This window comes from Squalius cephalus (assembly GCF_949319135.1).
Source record: "Squalius cephalus genome assembly, chromosome: 4".
Classification (NCBI taxonomy): Eukaryota; Metazoa; Chordata; class Actinopteri; order Cypriniformes; family Leuciscidae; genus Squalius; species Squalius cephalus.
Genome location: NC_137125.1, coordinates 31,555,943 through 31,577,792, shown reverse-complemented (window position 1 = coordinate 31,577,792; position 21,850 = coordinate 31,555,943). Strand labels below are relative to the sequence as shown.

The 21,850-nt window shown below is 38.9% G+C and overlaps 2 long non-coding RNA genes across 3 annotated transcripts; both read left to right on the top strand.

Moving 5' to 3' along the window:
* The first annotated feature begins 1,892 nt into the window (after positions 1-1,892).
* Positions 1,893-7,894, top strand: LOC307157933. 2 transcript variants are annotated; one of them, XR_013821133.1, is made up of 3 exons: positions 1,893-1,986; positions 6,665-6,743; positions 7,726-7,894. It is a non-coding gene; the product is annotated as an uncharacterized lncRNA (long non-coding RNA). The 2 variants fall into 2 exon arrangements; XR_013821134.1 differs by having other exon boundaries at positions 1,893-1,991.
* A 5,571-nt stretch (positions 7,895-13,465) lies between these two features.
* LOC307157093 lies at positions 13,466-16,892 on the top strand. The gene is made up of 3 exons (XR_013820861.1): positions 13,466-13,768; positions 14,192-14,332; positions 16,418-16,892. It is a non-coding gene; the product is annotated as an uncharacterized lncRNA (long non-coding RNA).
* Positions 16,893-21,850: the final 4,958 nt, after the last annotated feature.

Genomic DNA, 21,850 nt, shown 5'->3' with positions numbered 1-21,850 from the left:
CCATTCTGGCCAATATAGCAGGTTTAAATCGACTGAAGCGACAAATCCTGACAGATTGCAATAGTGTAGCAGGCTACGCAATACTCACTCCCTTACTCTCAGGGAACCGAGGTTACGTTAGTAACAGAGTACGTTCCCTTTCGAGAACGGTCACTTCGTATTGCGTAGCTAATACGCAGTGGGGACGCAATGTAAAACGCCGCACCATTAGCAACTGGCTGCATACAACTGGAGCCTAGGGAGCACCCCGAGGCTTACAGAAAACAAGCCATAACAAACCCCAACATAGTGACAGTAACCAGACGTGAGTCGGGTTTCATGAAATAGGGGCTGGAGCATAAGAGCCAGGCTCGCTCCAAACATGAGTCCCAGGACAATTGTGCTTATGGACAGTAATAGGTAGACTGGTAAGACCGGACATCGTTGGGTCTAATTATCATACTGAGAGAACTCGAGCCTGCAGGCAAGGAACCTCCAAATTATAAAATCTCGCAAATGTGGACGGCGAGGACCAGCCGGCCGTCGCACATGTGTCTTGATTGGTACACCACTAGACCAAGCCCACGAAGAGGCCATGCTCGTAGAATGGGCTCTAGCGCCTATGGGGCAAACCTGACCCACGGCCTCATATGCTAGAGAGATGGCTCTCACATGTAGGGCCCACAAGTCGGGGCGAGGGTGCCAAATCGTCCTGTTTGCCTGTGTGAGGAGATCCTTCCTCATTGGCACTGGCCAGGGAACAATGTCCACCATCTTCGCCAGCTCTGGAAACCATGCTTGGGTTTTTCAGAGGGGGGCTACTAGAAGGACTGGGCATCCGCTCTCCTCAATCCGTCTGATGACTTGAGAGGGATCATAGAGACTGGCGGGAATGCATATAGAGGGCGTCTGGGCCAGGGATGGGCCAGCGCGTCCCTGCTCTTTGAAAAGAACGTTGTGCAATTTCCACAAAAATGGAAGCAAGTGGAGAGGGAGTCATGCAAACTCTGGTAAAATGTACGACTTCTCATGGGTAACATATAGCCAATTAATTGTACAAACTATTGACAGAGGTAAGATTAAGGTAAGATTTGTCACTGGCATGAAGTTGGTTTGACGTTGGACGTTCGATATTCGCATATTTAGGGACCATCTCAAAATTACATGCGACATTGGTATAAACGTTTCTAACTTCAATAGCATTTGAAGACAACGACTTACAGTCATAAAACCAACTGTACATTGTTCACCCAGGTCTCATGTATGATGCACACCTTTTAGATTTTTGATATTTATGAGAATAAACTGCTAAATCATATGCAAATATTGCTATGTATTTCACTACTGTATGGGGTCATACACAAAATATGACAATATTTAAAGCTCAATAGCATTTGAAGACAATGACTTACAGTCATAAAACCAACTGTACATTGTTCACCCAGGTGTCATGTATGATGCACACCTTTTAGATTTTTGATATTTATGACAATAAACTGTTAAATCATAAGCAAATATTGTTATGTATTTCACTACTGTATGGGGTCATACACAAAATATGACAATATTTAAAGCTCAATAGCGTTTGAAGACAACGACTTACAGTCATAAAACCAACTGTACATTGTTCACCCAGGTGTCATGTATGATGCACACCTTTTAGATTTTTGATATTTATGACAATAAACTGCTAAATCATATGCAAATATTGCTATGTATTTCACTACTGTATGGGGTCATACACAAAATATGACAATATTTAAAGCTCAATAGCATTTGAAGACAACGACTTACAGTCATAAAACCAACTGTACATTGTTCACCCAGGTGTCAGGTATGATGCACACCTTTTAGATTTTTGATATTTATGACAATAAACTGCTAAATCATATGCAAATATTGTTCTGTGATTTCAGCAGCAACAAAATAATCCCTCTACAACAGAGGGAAGCTCCACGACTTCAACATTTCTGAAGAAAGCTGCTGCCAGAGAAGTGGGAGACACAGGTGAAGTGAGGAAGCTCTTTAAATAACTTCATCCATTTTCATATCTGGAGAAGATGTTATTTTTCCCAAAAATACTAGTTAATGTTATCACATTGGATTGAAACTTAGTGACTTTTTGTTCACAAAGGGTATAACTGCTTCTCAAATATTTGACAATTTTTGTTCTTTTTTACTACACTTGTGGTGTTCCTGGTCAAAAATGACTGGCCTACAAAAATAGCTTATAAATCACTTGTTATGCTATATTATCACCCAATTTTGGATTCAATCTTTTGTCAACTTGTTCTCTTGCAATTAGGACTGGTTTTATATTTCTATTTGCATCTGATTAATCGTAGGCCTAATTTATCTGAGAGAAGGCATTTATGAATAATTTTGGAAATTTGCACTGTTATATCAAACTATTCTACTTTAATGTTTCACAAGGAAGTTTGATTTGTTTTGTGTGTCTATGAATGTAATCAATGAAACGTGAGCACAACGCACACACACTTTGATTCTCTCATCTACACAGAAGCAGCAGTAAAGGAGCAGGGCTACATAAAGTCTATACTGGACTTCCCTTCATCTTTTACGCGCATTAATATCATCCTTATGGAAGAGTCCTGGTGGTAAGCTGGGGTTAGTCTTGAGCAGGAGTAAGTGCTGAGGGGTAAGAGCTTCCAGATCATTAATATCATTGGAAGGCATGGTAATAGGCCTACTATTCAGAATGGCTTCACATTCACAGAAGAACGTCTGAAGACCTTCCTCATCCAAGTTTTGTTCTCTCAGTGTAGCACCCATGATTTTCCTGATGGACCGGATGATTCTCTCCCACACCCCTCCATGGTGGGATCCGGATGGTGGATTGAATAACCGTCTGATGTCACGTTGGAGCAAGCTGTTCTCGATTTGTGAAGTATTCCACTCCTTTATTGCCTTTCTGAGCTCATGATCAGCTCCAACAAAGTTGGTCCCATTATCAGATCTCATCTCCTTCACCTGACCTCTTCTCGCAATGAAGCGACGCAGAGCTTGAATAAAGGAGTCTGTTTCCAATGATGTTGCCATTTCTATGTGGACCGCACGACAAGTAAGGCAAGTAAATATCACCCCATATCTTTTTACAGATGATCTTCCACGTTTAATGTTGAATGGCCCACTCCAGTTCTGGTGAAGGGTGGCTCGTCTGGTACAACTCTGTTTCTTGGTAAGTCCGCCATCATTTGTGTGCCTGATGCACCATGTTGTCTTCAACAGATAGTACACCATGACAGCATTCTTCTGATTGACGAGGGAGCATCGATAATCCAGTACTTTTGACGTACATGAGACAAGACATGATTACGTCCACTGTGTCCCAGCCGCTCATGCGAATCCTGGAGAATCAGATCAGCCACACGATGGTTCTTAGGCAGGATCATCGGGTGCTTGGCTTTGGCTGGCATGGATGCCCGATTGAGCCTCCCTCCAACACGAAGGATTCCCTCTTCAAGTTGTGGATTCAGTCTGAAGATTCGACTACTCTTCTTGATGGAGTCCTTTCTCCGAAGAGCAGATATCTCTTCCTGAAACCTACTTTGCTGACAATGGCTGATGATATCCGTCTCAGCTTGTCGCAGATTGTCCACGGTCAGGTAAGTCTGTTTGAGACTCTTTTTGTAGCTCAACATCTCCCTGTTCACCCGTTGTTGATCACGGTACAATCCATTCATCTCCTTTCTCTTCCTTGACAGGTTTACCAGGGTTCCCTTGAGTTGTGTGAGCCTTCACAGCCTTCTTGAGGTGTATCCATGAAGAATAGTATTGAATTAGTTGTTGCATTGCATCAGTGCTTTCTTCTGCTGTTGTAGCATTGACAAGTATGCCTTTCTTGACCTCAGGATCTTCAGCTGTGAGCTCTTCTAGGTGATCGTGTTTGTCTGGCCATTCCCTTTCAGGTTTACTGAGGAAGACAGGCCCTGCAATCCAAACTTCGTTCTTCATGAAGACACTCACCTTTTGTCCCCTGGAGGCACAATCAGCAGGATTCAACTGAGTGTTGATGTAGCTCCATTGCTGCACTTTTAATGCTTGCAAAATTATGGCAATTCTGTTCACGACAAATGTCTTAAATCTGATGTTCTCATTTGCTAAGTACTTGAGTACGGCAGTACTGTCCGTCCAAAACCTGGAATCTGACAGTGGCAACTGTAGTTCTTTCTTCAGCATGACATCCACCTTCACAGCTAAGGCAGCCGCCGTCAGCTCCATCCGCGGGATAGTTGGTGGTTTGAGAGGGGCAACCCTTGACTTTCCCAAGACAAATGAGCAGCATATTTGGTTGCTACTGTTCTTCTGGACTAAGTAAGTAACAGTACCATAGCCTGTTTCGCACGCGTCACAAAAGTGATGCAGCCGAGCTTGCACTGTTTTCCCAAACTCAGGTGGTTTAAAGCACCGATCCACTTTAAAGTCAGTGAACTGTTGAAGTTCTTCAGTCCACTCTGTCCATTGTTGTGCGAAATGTTCTGGCACATTGTCATCCCAGCCTGTTCTTAGTCTACACAATTCTTGCAGGATGTTTCTAGCAGGCAGTATGACTGGCGACAACATTCCCAGTGGGTCGTAGACTGAACTCATCGTAGACAGGATTCCTCTCCTGGTGAGAGGCTTCTGCTCTATGTGCACGTGGAACTTGAACTGATCTGACCGGATACACCACTGTACTCCCAAAGCTCTCTTGATGGCGAGTGAATCCTGGTCAAGATCGAGATCTTTGACTTCTGTTGCCCGGTCCTCAAATTTTTAACAACACATTTCGATTGTTCGTCGTCCATTTTGTCAGTCTAAAACCTCCTGTTTGACAGATGGCCTTCAAGTCTTGGAGTAGTCTGACTGCTTCTTGTTCAGTGGCAACTGATCTCAAACAATCATCTAGATAAAAATGATTTAAGACTGTATCCACTACTGCTGCACCAAACATGTTCTTGTTGTCCTCGGCACACCTTCTCAATGCATTACAAAACACCTGTAAGCTCGATAAAGTCATCACCTTCTAGGCTACTCACTTCTAGGTCTGATACAGCTTTGCATGAGACTGTCTTTTGGTCTCCCATAGTAGTGAGTAGGATGTTCACATTTTTTCCTTGCAGGTGAAGGTCGTTCGCCAGCTTGTTAGTGCAGAAGGAGGCGTTACTCCATGGATCCATGAATGCATAACAAGTCAACACCTTGTTGCCTTTCTTTGCCTTTACTCTCACAGGAACGATGGCGAGGACACTACCTGTACCCCCGACCCCAGTCTGAGAGCATGCTTCCCCTGCATCCACGAATCCACTGACAACGGTTTGCTCTTTCTTTGGAGACTCCTCTTTTTGCTTCTCCTGTGAAGCCTCTTCCTTTGGTAAGTCTTTAAATTTCTGCTTTATGTGTAAGAGCGTAGGGTGTGTCGCTTAACATATCTGACAGCTCTTCTTTTCTTCACAGGCATTACTCATGTGTCCTCCTATAAGACAACTGAAACCAAGTCCTTTGCTCTTAAGGAATTCAAGCTTTTCTTTGTGCAACTTTCTTTGGAGTTTCTTGCACTGTTCCATGGTATGATCTCCCAGACAGAAGATACAAGGTTTCATGAAGGCTTTGTCCATGTTTGTTCCCTTCTCCTGAGCTTTCTTGTTTCCGGCACCAGCAGCATCTTTCTCAGCTTTTTGTTCTTTTACTTCAGTGGCTAGTGTTGTGATATTTTTCTTTCCACTTGACCTTTCAGTCTGACGCTTTGTTTGTCCTGAGATTTCACCAAACACAGGGTGTGCTGCCATTTCAGCCTGTGTGTTGACAAATGACACTACGTCTTTGAACTTTGTCCGCCGATCTTGCTTTTTCTGAATGTCTATGGTGACACTCCTGAATCTCTCTCTCAGCCTGTGGGGGAGCTTTGAGATGATCGTGCGCATGTTAGCAGCATTTTCCATCTCTTCTAAGTACTGCAGATCTGACATTGCATTATTGCAGTTTGTCAAAAAGAGGGCATATGCTTCAAGTGCCTTGGTGTCATCTGCTTTAATGGCAGGCCAGTTTAAAGCCTTGTCTAGATATGCCACGGATATCTTATATTTATCACCAAAGCGTTCCTTTAGAAGTCTCTTGGCTTCAGGGTAGCCCTGATCTGGATCCATATGAAAACAGCTGCGCACTAAGTCATTAGGCTGCCCATATGTGTGCTGTTCTAGATAGTAAAGCCGATCTTTGCTGTTTTCAGTCTTACTTTCTATGCGGTGCTCAAAGGCTCTCATGAAGAGATGGTTTTTTTACAGGTTCCACTTGCAACAGTCATGCAGCAGCAACGACGAACTCGTTGAGACCGTTAGTAGCCGGAGTTTGGCCGGTTCTTAAAGAGGCAGTACACTATTTTACCATATGTACTAAATCCTATAAGAACGTGAATTCTAGTATGCTTTTAACCTTTTAAGTATTATTTAACATTTTAACCATTACATGAACTTCTAAATTAAATTATTTACCTTTTTAACATTAACTCTTATTCACTTTACTATGAATTGTACTTTGGCCTCTACACTAATTAAGAAATCATTTTCTGTATATTCTTTCTCTTTTCTGCATTTCACCTCTGCTGTAGCTTCTTTCCTTTTAATAAAACCTGTCATTGTATAATAATATTGTAGGCTCTGTGACAAATGGTTTGTTGTGTTCCTAGATCCTTCCATGCTGATGTCCTGAACCGTAGCAGAGTTGAGCTGATCATCATCTCTAAGGCGCTATCAACCAGATGACTAGTAAGTAAAACCAAGCCAAAGAAAAATGTACACTTGTGGACAATAAAGGAACTAAACTAAAACTTCAAACATACTCTAATGTTGTTGGTAAAAATATATATTTGTTTTGTAAGAAGTATCTTATGCTCACCAAGACTGCATTTATTTAATTAAAAATACAGTAAAAACAATAATATTGTGAAATAATATTAAAACATTTAAATAACTGTTTTCTATGGAGAAGCATCACATTATCCTTCAGAATTCATTCTAATATGATGATTTGATGAAACATTAATGATTATTATCAGTGTTGAAATCAGTTGTGCTGCTTCATATTTTTCATTTTCAGGATTATTTGATGAATAGAAAGAAAAAAAAGCATTTATTTTTAAACAGAAATCTTTACTCTCAATTAAATGCATCCTTGCTGAATAAAATATGAATTTCTTAAAAAAAAAATAAAAAAAAATCTATTGAACCCAAACTTTTGAGTTTAGTAGTGTAAACTACCATTTATATATGTTCGGTCTATTTAACAATTAATCCTGGAGAGAGAAAAAAGAAAATGGATTAAACTGTTACACTGGTTTTCACAGAAATATTAAGCAGCACAATTGTTTTCAACATTGATAATACTCAGAAATGTTTAGGACGTTTGCATTGTGAGAATGTATAGTATTCAAATATAAAAATGCTGACTTGTTAGGTCATGTTTTCTCATTAAAATCAGATGATTTCCTATTAATTCAATTGAATGTAAGGAAATAACTCTAGAATAACCTTCCTGATAATGTTTGGGGCCCAGAAACATGATCCTAATTTAAATCTAGATTAAAGACACATCTCTGGAGCCAAGCATTCAATTTACACATCTCATAATCTTGCACTACAGTTAATGTGATGAAATAGTAAAAAGTGCACATGATCATCTTTTGCCTGAAATAATATGAACAGCAGCAATGCTAATCTTGCTCCTGTTGCTTCCCTGTTTCTATCTCAGGATGCTCAGCAAGTTCACTAGAGATTACAGCAGCTCCAGTGTGGATCCAGCCTCACTTGTGAAGACTTCTAATGACACCAACACTCACAAAGACTTCAGATGATGGCAACTATAGATGGACACAAAACTGCCAGATATTATCCTTATATTGCATTGGCCCGGTTTCACACACAGGGTTTAGATTAAGCCAGGATTAGGCCTTAGTGAAATTAGGATATTTAAGTAGCTTTTTAAAATGTACTTTAGAAAAAAAAAGAAGGGAAAAAAAACATTACTGGTGTGCATCTTGAACCAAAACAATGGCACTGAAATATTTTAAGATATGTGAGTGCAAGTTGCTTCCAGTTAAGACAGTTAAAACATGCATTTTAGTCTGGGACTATCTTAAGCCTTTTCTGTGAAACCGGGGAAGGTTTGCATGACAGTTTTGCTGACAAATAAACAGGAATATCTCAGTACACGTAACTCAGAGAAACATTGTTCTAACATATTACCAACATTGTAAGAATAGCGGGTTGAAAATCTGCAAACTTACCCTTTAAAAATGTTGAAGGATAGCAATTAGGACTTTAAACTCATGATTTGTATTATCTTATGGACATTACTTTGTTGCCAGAAGATGCTCTCCAGTGAGTAGCAGTCGCCTCTGGCTGATTAAAGGATATTTTGCGATTGTATAACCTTGAACATGCATTTTATTAAAGCTGCTATGAAACGATTTGTATTGTGAAAAGCACTATATGGTTTTACTATGGTACAACTGTACCAACCATGTTATTTTTTTTTTTTTTTTTTTAACCATGGTTCAAGTAGTAATATACATATGGTTATAGTCATGATTACCATAATTTTACTGCAATTATTACAGCAATATAATATTGCTGTAATAATTGCAGTAAAATTATGGTAATCATGACTATAACCATATGTTTTTAAACCTTTTTGTTGTGAAACCATGGTTCATTTTGTTAGCAACTATGGTTTTACTGCAAATGCTGTGGTAAAACCATGCTCATTTTTATAAGGGTACAAATGATCCTACAATGTACTTGACTAATAGTCACATTGGATAAAATAATCTGATAAATGTTATGCAAATGTATCCATTTCATCTGTTCACTGCTATGAGACTGTTGTACATTGCTTTTTTTTTTATTATCCATTATAGTGTAAGGGAATTTTGGTTAGCATGAGTAACTGATTATTACCGTGGACCGACCGTGGTCCGCCAGAAAACACTTATTATAAACCAGCGGCACGATAGCGGACCACCGTCGGGAAAGCGGCGGCGGCCGCTGGAGGTCCGCTAGAATAACGATGATCAAAACGCCAGTGATCCGCCAGCGGCGTCCGCCGGTGGGCCGCCAACTTTGCCACCGGTGGTCCGCCACTGGCCCGCTGGACTCATGTTAGCTGGGCTAGCATGTTTAATTTTTTAACGGTCCTCCATGACGGGTTCCGTCAAGAGTGAATGAGTGTGTGTGTGTGTGTGTGTGTGTGTGTGTGTGCGCGCGAGTGAGTGAGTGAGCGAGAGTGAGTGAGAGAGTGTGTGCGCGAGTGAGTGAGTGAGTGAGAGTGTGTGCGTGAGTGTGTGTGCGAGTGAGTGAGTGAGAGTGTGTGCGCGAGTGAGTGAGAGTGTGTGGGTCCAGGTATCGTTCGTTCATTTGTTTTTGCTTTCACATATAAAAACGAGAAAACAGCTCCTTTTTCCGTTTTTTCGTTTTTTTAGAAAAACGAAAAAACTAAATTATGACTTGATTTTTGGTTTTCCCGTTCTTGCACGGAAATCAGAAAAAACACTTGATATTCCGATTTCCCCCTGTGGGTGGTGCTAAATCTGATTGGCAGGAAATGCATTCATTATTTTTCAAATTAAGAGTTTACCCATATGGTGACGCATTGCTGCCACATAGGCCTAACGTTAGGCGGTCCGTGTAACGCTTTGCAGTTCTTTGTTCAATTTGCACCATCAAAATTAACCAAATGAAAAATTGGCTTCAAACTTTCATTTTCCATTTCTTTGGAATAATTCACAAACGGATAATTGTTTCTCAGTTTAATTTTCAATTCTACAAGCTGGGTTGTTGCGTCCGAGTCTGATTTTTGAACAAACATAAAAAATTACTCATTGCTCTGATTTTCCATTTCTCTGTGTTTTGTCGCGGACGGTTGGACCGTACCAGTTCCACTGGGGGGTGGAGCGGGGGGTGGGGATGTGGATGCATTAACCATAGGCAATAGAGCGCTGTAGCGTTGTCTGAGTCTGACCATGATTTATCGACATGTCAGACAGTGGCAACGCGCCAGCTTTCACACACGACATTCTTCTCTTCTTTAGCTAGTTCTTTTGAGGCAGTTTCTTTCTATCGTGTAATTTTAATAACGACTGTCAAGAGCGTATTTATTGTAACACTTGAGTGGTTGTTAACGCGCAAGAGCGAATCTCTTCGCAGGCGAATTTCCTTCTCTATCACACGAATGTTGAGTCGCGCTTTCAAAATTCGCTCTGCATTCGCTGACTCGCTGAGATATTGCGCGTGCACGCTCAATCTTGGTCCTTTTGACTCAATCTCAATACTTTTTATATAATTATCTAACCTCTTTTATTTAATGTGTTTATAAGTTGTCGACAAACAGAATGCATCACTGATTAAATAATATAAGGATTTATTAATAGCTATTATAAGTCATCATTAGTAGGCTAGCCTAATGTTTTAGGTTAGGCTACTTATTGTATATAGGCCTAGGCTACTGTAGCCTATATATAGGGTGAATTCGGGGTTTTCCAAGTCACTCCAAGACACATTTCGAGAGAGAGAGAGAGAGAGAGAGATACAATAAGATATCAGATAATAATAAAATGCTAGACAATAATGATGTTGGATATAAACTGGTCTCAATTGCAGCTCTGGTTGTAAAATGGGTATACTGTAAAATTTATTGGCTATATACAAATACAGACAGATCAAAATATCCAATTGCAGGAACCAGAAATTTCAGATCTAAGTATAGAAAAGCCATGCAATCCAGGGGTTCCTGAGGGCCACAACCCTGCAGAGTTTAGTTTCAACCCTGATCCAACACTGTTTTCAAATAATCTTCTGATTTATATACATATCAGAGTAGTGATATGTTCTGGTTCAGCATCATCATTAAAATCAATATCTGCTCAGAAATCGCTTAGAAAAGATTTGATGAATGAAATATTTATGCTTTTGAAGGACAGTCAGATTCACTGCTGCTGATAAGGTATAAAAGAAGGGTTTAACTATAGTTCCTGGAGGGCCAGTGTCCTGCAGTGACAGTGACATGACATAGCAAAGTATGGTGTCCCATATTTGGAATTTGTGCTCTGCACTTATCCCATCCAAGTGCACACACACAGCAGTGAGCAGTGAACAAACACACAACCGTAGTGGGCAGCCATTTTTTTGCTGCAGTGGGGAGCTGTTGGGGGTTCGGTACCTTGCTCAAGGGTCTCTCCTCAGTTGTGGTACATTCACTCCCTCCACCGACAATTCCTTCAAGTACTGAGACTTGAAGCCATAACCTTTGGGTTATAAGTCTGAGTCTCAAACCATTAGACCACGACTGCACCGTAGCTATATCTCCAAAACCCCAGCCTGGAAGTTTCTATAATCCCTGAAGAGCTTGATTATCTGGTTCAGATGTGTTTAATAGGGGTGTTAGAAACAAAACTCTGCAGTGACTCACCAGGAGATGTGCACCTGCTCTGTAGGCAGAGTGAAATATACTATTTTTTTTATAACATTCAAAACAGAATAGAGAAAGAAAAGAATAGATCTGTGATATATATTTTTAAGAAAGAGAAGGATTTATGAAAGAAATAGGGGGATAAAGAGCAAGAAACAAAAGGTTAAACATTGCACAAGCAGTCCAGTAAGCCTTAATATTACATTAAGCAAATTTGAAATCAAAGGGTTAATAAAAAAGAGCAATAAAAGGAATGTGGCAAGAAATGTGGGATATGGAGGAAAGAGGTAGCCTGGCAAGCTTGTATAGATTACAAAGGGAGGTATGAGAACGGTGTGTGGAAATAGAAGGGACGATACAGTAATTTCTTGTATCTGTATAGGACATACCACACTCAATCATAATTGGGAAACATGATACAGGCCTCTGTAGTACATGTGTGCACACAGAGACAGTGGTGCATGCTTTATTTCAGTGCATCAGATATAACAATGATAGGTTAAAGTTAGAAAATCAAATCAAGTCATATAAATGGTTTATCAATTAAGAATGTATTAAGAAATTCAGTGATAGGCTCATGACTAGTGGAAGTTTCAAAGATGTTACTATACTTTTTAAAGGCGACAGACCTAAGAATTACTTTCTTTGTTTGTGTTTTGTTTTTTTTTTTTACTCCACATTGATGCTGTACACTCCATCTCAGTAGGTGGCAGAAATGCACTATACGTTTGTTTGCCAACCGCCACTAAATCGACAGAAGAAGATGATGATGAAGAAGACCTGCTTGGAACAGTAGGTGGCGGTGTGTGCTCCTCCTGACTCTTGACAGAAGAAGAAGCTACGCAATCTGTGCGTCATTGCCACCGCATGCAAAGTTAAAGTTAAAGATGGATGACCTGTACCCGCCGCAGTTCAGCCTATACCAAGGGGCAAAAAGGTTGACAATGTCAGCCCGAGATCTGTCGAGGGACCGATTGGAGTGTATTTTTAAGGTGATTAACTGGTGGATTTTAATATTTTCGTGCATTTTTTTGTCGTTAACTTTCATTAATGTTAGCTTGATAGTTAAGCTAGCGTTAGCCACTAGCCAGCATATGCAAGTGATCGCGCGGGCGCTTCCTATAGGTTTATATTGGAACGTAAAGTCTTCACTGGAGGGTTAGTAACTTAACTAACGTTATATATTTTGTAACTAAGGGTATGTTTACACAACAGCCATGTCAAAACTATCCCCGTTCACACGAAAATGCGAAAATGACAACAACAACAAAAATGCTGCATTATGCATGCTACGCCATAACGTAGTTGGCGATGTCACTTTGTCAAGAAACATCCCGCGAACATGCTCGTTCACAAAATTACGTTTTGTTGTTTACATGGATATGGAAATGGCATCGTTCTCAACCTTGCACTTCAAAAGCTTGCGTTTTCAGGCCACCAAAACCTCGTGGTCGTGACTCGTGTAACGTTAAATGAACGGCCAAAACGCATAAAAGGTTAAAAAAATCGCGTTCTGCGTCCTGTAAACGCAGCATTTGCAGAGCTCTCCTTATAATGCAGTCTTTTATCTTCATTACCAGCAGGCCAATATCAGCCTTAAAATTCGTGGGCAGAATTTTTGTTCAAATGAAATTAATTTCTGTTTGTCCTGTTAAAGTTTAATCTTAATTTTTTGCCTCATATCTTACGGTAAAATTAGGCCTACGTTTCCACTGAACTATATACTTAATCAGTAGCACCCACTGATATATAGAATGACCAGTGGTACAGTAGCACCTGACCTCACTGCAGTACACAGCAGGAGATCCGGTGGGAGGAGTTGGATCTGGATCCAACTCCTACCTCTGGATTTCGTGTTCTGCTACTTAATCATGAAATAACTTATACATTTTTGAGTGTGTAAATAACATTCAGAAACTGTATTTTGATATATATATATATATATATATATATATATATAAGTAGAAATATAGACATTTAGTAGTGACATTAATCTTAACTTTATTGTATCCTTCTCTTTAGGTTGAGCCAGACAGTCTTTATTTAGAGGACGACATAACAAGAGAAACATTTTTTCCAGATCAATCTGGACAGTTTCAGACCACCCTCATGAGAGACCGGGGATCATTTGCTGTGTCAGGGACAAGCAAAGAACAAGTTCTGACACCAGTTGCAGGCCCTTCAACACCATTATCCTGTCGCCCAAAAGGGACTCCTGCCTTTACACACCCATCTAATACGTTTCAAAACCCTCTCCGAAGGGCCAAATCAGCAAGAAAACAAATTTATGTAGCAGACATTGAGGACAGCGGGAAAATATCTCCATACAGTATGTATAATTAGCCAGGTCTTTTAGCTCATAAATTGTACTTCAAATGCTGTAGCTTATGTTAAACTGGATTAGTGGTTCCCAACCCTGGTCCTGGAGTACCCCAATCACTGCTTATGTCTCCTTAAAGTCCTCATGAATTCAAAATGGAACATATTTACTTTGCTAGCTCAAATTTCTAGTTTGAATATCCTTAATCACGCCCCTCCAATTGTCAGTCTGCTATGAGCCATGGATAAAGAGGAGGAGCTAAAGTAAAACCCCTTTTCAATACTCCGTTTCACTCAGAAATATGTCACATTTCACTCAGAGTCAGATGGGTTTGTCAGAGAAACATAAAACAAATGTGCAGTATTGAGGGTACTCCAGGACTAGGGTTGGTAACCGCATAACTAGATTATTAACTTTTTTTCTTTATCACAGCTACAGTACATGTCACAATATCCGAAGGCCAGGGTGTGCAGGCAGTGGGACAAACTGTGCAGGAATATTTAAATTCCGCTGACAACTACAGTATCTGCGATGCCAAAGGGCTGGCAATTGCAGATACATCAGAGACCAAAGGTATTTGACTGCAGATGTCCACATGTTTATCCCCTGAACTACCAGACATGTTTATCAACTGCCCAAAGAGTCCATCTGAGGATGATGGTGGTGGTCACCCTAGTTATACATAAGTTTGTTTTTTAACTGCATGCAGGCAAAAGGGATGTGTTGGTTAAATGTGTTTCAGTTTGTTTAAATTATAATTTTAAGCAAACTATTGTATATTCTGGTACACAATGTAAAATGTGGTATGTGCAAAGTTCATAGACTAAAAAATGACCATCCTTTTTTTAAAGTACTGTATTCTAGTGTTAGGCTGTTGTAAGTGGGTTTGTCAGGGCATTATGAAGTGCACTGCAACACAATATCTGAAAAAGCCCAACAAAGAACATAGTGCAAGAGATAAGGTGTTCCTCACATATTGTGTGTGCAGTTTTGTGAATTTTGTAGAAATGTGAAAAATATAACTGTTTTGAAAATTTAATTAGAAACCATGAAATATAATGTGGGCATAATTTAATAATTTTGTTGCATTTTTAGATTTGGAATTTTGGAAAACATCTAGCCGGAAGGTATACGCCATCAGAACAGCAGACCTGGCCAAGCTCAAGACGGGAAGAGTTGAAAGTGCCTCCCAAAAAAAAGGCAAAAAAAAAAACAAAAAAAAACAAATTCAGGAATCAAAATGACCTTTTATGCAGTAGAGGCATAACCATGTAAACACCACTCACTATTGACTGCATCATCACAGCTAGTGTTGTCACTGTACCAACATTTCAGTATTCAGCATGAGGCAGACTTTGCATGTTTTAGATTGGTAAGGTCAGGTATACCTAATGTCCCAGAATAGCCCTGTGTGACTGATAAATAAATTATACAAATTAAGGGCCGCTAAGATGACACCATTCTCTCTACATAGAATTTAAACGCTAACCTGTTCACATGCGCATTAAGAATTGGTTCTATAGTTATGTGTGTTTGAATATATGTGCACAGTTAGATATAGTCTCTTAGTTAGAACTGATAAGGGAACCTAAGATTTAACCTGAGTGTTTAGATAACTGTAAAACACAGCCAGAGCCTTATGTGACTTACCAGACAAAGGATGATGTTATTGGTTTATCTCACTAATGCAGTGATCAATGAGTGAATGGGAATTACAATTACTTACTAATTTAACACTATCAGTGATAAAAGGAAAGCTTCTCAAAGCCTTTAAAGCAGGCAAAGTTAAGTGACATGCTTAAATGTATGCAGTCATGCAACAATACAGTGTATAGAAAAACCCGTATCTAATGGTTACCTGCAAGTCTGTAACAGTAATGGACTGCTGTGATCTCCCTGATCAACTGTTACCACCTTTCCTTCTTTCCTCCTTTCCTTCAAAGCAATGTTTAATAGTTAGAATTCTAACACCAGAATAGCGTTGCACTGATAGACAATAGTATAGTGTATTTACTATAGTTGGAGATATTGCCAATAACAAATAACACTTTGTTGATAGTCAAGATGATATTGGGGTTGTTTTCTCATTATTGTATATTATTATTATTATTAAGCTAGTATTAAAATTGGCCTGGCATAGTTTTACTTCAGCATCATAGCATTTTAATAGCTTGAACATTTGTGAAAACGGCATTGTCATTGGTCAGCATTTTGTTTTCTTTGTATAGCACATTAACATAAAATCTTAAGCCTAATAATATAATGCAAATGACAACACTAACAAATTATTATTATATAAAAATGTATAGCTAGTAAGTCTATACTGGGTTCATGCAATCAGTCAACAATGAAAATTAAAAGCAGCTTTATTTCAAACACCAACAGTTTAACAGTCAAAACTTGTTTAACACCAAAAACAACTGAAGGAAAACAGATTGAAAACAAAGACCATAAACCTAATAGCTTGCATTGGCCACATGCAATAACATAAAGCATCTATTCATGGTGTTATCATTTTAAAGTAACATTTTAAAATGTGTAATAATAGAAACAAGGATGATGCTTTTTACTTAACATCTTGATAATGTTAATGTTACAGATAGACTGCAGTATTGTCTGTGAAGTAATGGACGTGTCTTTTTCACTTTTTTTTTCCAGGGTGGACCCCGAAGAAAATGAAGTTCTAGATGGCCTGCTTGACGTTGAGCTTGAGATAAAAAACTCTGCATCAAAGCTAGCTGAAAACATCGATGAAAAATTTAACGAGCTAACAATTTCAGTCAACCACATTAAGGCTAATGTCCTACAGGTAGTGCAACAGATTGACGGCTTAGCAGAGGTGAAGGAGAAAGTTTCTCAAGTGTCAAAGTCACTATCCATTGCTTCCTCTCTGCGAGATGCGTTGGCATGTAGGATGTGCACAAACATCCCAAATTCTGTGCTTGTTATAACGGCATGCTGTGGGCAGGTTGCAGGGTGTGGCCCCTGTATCCAGACCTATCTAAATGATAATGACAGCTGCCTTTTATGCAAGGCAAATATGTTCGCAGGCAAACTGGTGTTTTTAAGAGGCCTGAGTGAGGTACTGGCAAAACTGACAAATGCAGTGATTTAAATGTGGTCTGGCTGACAGTTTGGCTCAAAAGTTCAGAAATAATGTTGAAAACATTTGTTATATGGGTCATTCCTGGGATTCGGTAATATTTCAGTCCCTTAGATTTTTGAAAGTGGTGGTTCACCAAAATGAAATGTCAAAAGCTTTTCACAATACTTTGGTATGTCCTTTATAATGAATACAAATAATTATTGCATTTAAATAATTTTTATCATTAAAAAAAATCGTATTTATGTCTTACAGCAAGCATTTTGTCATGTCCCTGAGGTTCTTCGCTGAATTTGTACTTGGAAAATAATGAATAAAATGTGCACAGTGTCTTTAATTTTTGGCAATAATACAAGTATTTAGTTGTGTTCTTTGCTTTTGAAAAAAAAAAAAAAAAAAAGAAGCAAGATATTTGATAAAAAACAACTTATAAAGTTACGTCCCTCAGTCTGAACTCAACCCCGTCACGCCAACCATTCTCCGCCCATAATAATTTAGACTCCACCCATATGTGACATCATTCACATGAAGTTGCATCATTCGGGTCTCTTCAACAGCATGGTGCAGAAGAAGGTGAGTGATATCACACTTTTTATTCATTTTTTGAGGTGTATTATAGTCAGGGAGGGTACTGTCAAGCTTAACAACTCAACCCCATCACATACAATTAAGATGGAAAATTATGACTTTTCAAAATTTTATTTTAATCCATAAAAATCTAAAATATACTTATTTCATTGGCTGCCATGTGGCCCACTCTTCTACACCACATTAAGAGCAGTGGCCATTTTGAGCAAAAAAACTCAACCCCATCACACTCAACCCTGTCACATATGTCATTGTTTCGGGGTTGTAAACTTTGTGACAGGGTTGAGTTATTCACTTAATTTAATCAATAATTCCAATTAAAAAAATAATTTCAGTATTCAGTATATTAGTATAACTCATATTTTTGTTATAGATAAAAAATTTGATGTAATGTGTACACTTAAACTTCAACAGGCATCCTAGTCAGAAATGGCACCCACATCAACAGCAGAGAGGCAAAGGCAGTTTCGTGCCTTAGAATCAGTCCTTTTCAGTCCTTAGAATCTCCTCGGTCAAAAGTGAAAACAACATTATTGAATTGCCCTGTAAACGCCAGAATTAGGAAGACCTTGTTGTATCACGAAGCTCTTATTGCAGACATCAAACACAAATATCGTAATGCCAGAAAGGAAAAAGACAAACAAATAATTTCAAAAGTGACAATAGGGAAAATTGTTAGAAAATACAAATTGCAGAAATTTGCTGAACATACCCTAGGATTTTCAAACAAATGCTGGAGACATCTGGAGAGTAAAAACATAACAGCCTTTGAAAGAAAAGCTGTTAACCGACATTCCGATGAATTTAAAAGCAAAGTGAAGTCATTCTTTGTGAGAGATGATGTGAGCAGAATTACAACAGGGAAGAAACAAACAGTCACAGTGCATAAAGTCAAGATGCAGAAAAGGTTCCTGCAGGACACCATGAAAAACCTGCACAGAAAATTTTTGTCAGAGAACATTGGGAATATCTCTTATTCTCTGTTTTGCCTTCTTAGACCTTTTTGGGTTGTTCACCCTTCTATGTCTGACCGAGACACATGCCAGTGTAAGCTCCATGAGAATCTGAGTTTTGTGGCTGACAAGCTGAATCAGCTGAAGGTGGTTGAGACTTCAAATGTAGAGCGATTGGCTGAGATGGTATCTTGTGATTCTTCTAGCAAGGCATGTATGTATGGGGAATGTGATTTATGCAAACAAAAGCGTGTCCCCCTCTCCAGTCAATATGATGGGATGGCAAAAGCATCTTTTCTACAGTGGGTCACTGAAGACAAGGCTCTAGAAAAAAAAGACCACATGAAGAAGAGTTCAACAGTAAAGATAACTGTCAAGAAAACTATTGAGGGTACACAGGAGACCCTTACAGATTTGCTTCACAACAACATTCACAAGTTTAAGAAGCACCTGTTCAATATCAAACAGCAATATGCCTACAATCGTGAGCTAAAAAAAAACCTGGCAATAGATGAGGCATTGATCCACATAGATTTTTCAGAGAACTATGTCTGTAAATATGCATCAGAGATCCAAGCTGTTCACTTTGGGGCCTCACATAAGCAAGCCACTCTACACACTGGGGTAATGCATGTAGGGCAACAAGAGCCCATGTGCTTCACCACAATCTCCCCTTCTAGATACAAAGGTCCTCCTGCTATCTGGAAATATCTTGATCCTGTGCTAGACCACCTTCAGGCTACTCATCCACAAGTTTCTGTCCTACATTTTTTTAGTGATGGACCTTGTACACAGTACAAACAGAAAGGAAATTTCATGCTTTTTACTACAGAAATCCACAAACGTGGATTTAAAGCTGGCACATGGAACTATTTTGAATCAAGCCATGGGAAAGGGGCCCCCGATGGTGTAGGAGGAGCATTAAAGAGAGCTGCAGACAGGTTGGTGGCTAAGGGCCATGACATCCAAGATGCACAGCAACTGTATGAAGTCCTCAGACAAACAAATACATCAGTTGAACTGTTTTTTGTGGAAAGCACTGATGTTGACCGTGCTGTAGAAATGATGCAGAGTCCTATAAAAGCAGTGCCCTCTTCAATGAGAATACACCAGGTCGTCACCCTTGCTCCAGGTGAGCTGATATGTCGTGATGTCAGCTGTTTTTGTTCAACAAAGAAAGACCTAAACTGTACATGCTTTAACACACAGCACTTCAGTTTTGGTCAGAACATACCAATGCCTGCACAGCCAGCAGACAATCAGGAAAATCCACAACCCATGGAAGTGGAGAAATTGGTACATCCAGATGTTGGACAGTGGTGCATACTGAAATATGATGGCGACCTGTACCCAGGCATTGTCCTTGACACAGACGAAACAAGTGTTCAGGTCAAGTGTATGCATCGTGTTGGAGCAAACAGATTTTTTTGGCCTTCTCGTGATGACATCCACTGGTACCAATTTGATGAAGTCATTGAGATGATTCCAGCTCCACAACATGTGACATCTCGCCATGTAGAGGTTCTGAAGGAGGTTTGGGCCAGACTCTCAAGATAAAAGCCTGAATAAAGTGCCTAAACACACACACACACACACACACACACACACACTTGGTAGCTCAGCACTGTTGGTGCCTCTATGAATAAATATTAATTAGATCTTTTTTTCTTTACATTTGTTCAGGTATTTTATGCAAATGTTCATAAAGTAACTATTTAAATATGTTGGAATTGTTGAGTGCATGCAAGAGGCCTGTTTATGTTGAGTTTTTGTGTTAATGTAGGGTTAGGGTAGGGTTAGGGTTAACGTAGGGTTAGGGTAGGGGTAGGGTTAGGGTAGGGTAGGGTTAGGGTTAGGGTAGGGTTAGGTTAGTTAACATGGCATTTTCTCTTGTAATGACCCACTGATTGTTACTTATGTTATGAACTTTTATCTGCTGCAGTTTTGTTTTATGTTATTATGAACTTTTATCTGCTGCAGTTTTGTTTTATGTTATTATGAACTTTTATCTGCTGCAGTTTTGTTTTATGTTATGTTATTATGAACTTTTATCTGCTGCAGTTTTGTTTCATGTTATTATGAACTTTTATCTGCTGCAGTTTTGTTTTATGTTATGTTATTATGAACTTTTATCTGCTGCAGTTTTGTTTCATGTTATTATGAACTTTTATCTGCTGCAGTTTTGTTTCATGTTATGTTATTATGAACTTTTATCTGCTGCAGTTTTGTTTCATGTTATTATGAACTTTTATCTGCTGCAGTTTTGTTTTATGTTACAGCACTGAGGAATGTTTTAGACACTAGTGAATTTACCTATTGTGCCCATTTTAGTAGTGTTCTTTGTTTAAATTTTCACTACAGTTCCGATAATAAAGTAAAGATGAAAAAACTAAATATGACTATGTCTTTATTACATGGTTGCCTAAAATAAAATAGTGTTTTGTTTGAGTCTCAAAGAGGGATTTTCATATTAAACAAATATAAATTAAAAGTAGGCCAATGTGTCCTTTCAACCCTGTAACAGTATTCAACCCCATCACAGTATTCTCAACCCTGTCACATTAATATTTTTGGAAAATAAAATAAGGAAGACAATTAAAAATTAAAGCATTTCTTGCTGATTACCACCCGACATGTTAAGGGCTAACACAGTAAAGTTGTGGTTTTAGTGAAACATCTAAATGATATTTTTTCTTACTAAAATAAAGAGACCACGGACAAACAATTTGGATATTTGTAACTTCCATCACATACAAATGTGAAAATTAGCATAAATGTTACATCTGAAGTCACTGAATTGGTATGAGGGACACATGAGCAGTGGGTAGATGTTTGTTTTATAACAAGTTTTGTGTAAAATCCAGTTTAAACTAATTCAGTTTTGTCCGTTACGGGGTTGAGAATAAAAGGTGTACAGATCTGAAAAAAACTGAAAATAATAAAAAGTCTTTAATGCCTGAGATGGGAAAATATTATTTTTTGAAGGTTTGATATGTGCCTAATAATGTGGGGTATTTAGAAATGTAATCATATGTAGTTCAAAAATTAAAAAAGTCCAAGTTGAAATATTACCGAATCCCAGGAATGACCCATATGTATTTTAGCACCTTGCTTTGTTTTTTTGTTTTTGTTAAGAATCTTGGGCATGGTGTTCAGGGGTTAGTATGGCATCTGTCCGAGTATTTTTTTCTTTTTCTGTATCACATTTTTGTATGCGTATATAGGGGCATAAATTCAAAAAAGTTTATCTGTGTAGCCCGGTGCCATATGCAGTGTCTTAATCGGCATTACTGCTTAACAGCAGTATCTGTTCCTGTTCTTGAATAGGCCGTTTAAAGAGAGACACTCTCCCTTTTCTTCAACAAACACTGTTGTTATATGAACCATAGCACATTTTGGCTTTCCTAGCAGAATATGCTGGCTAAGGGTCATTTCACTGTTACAGTT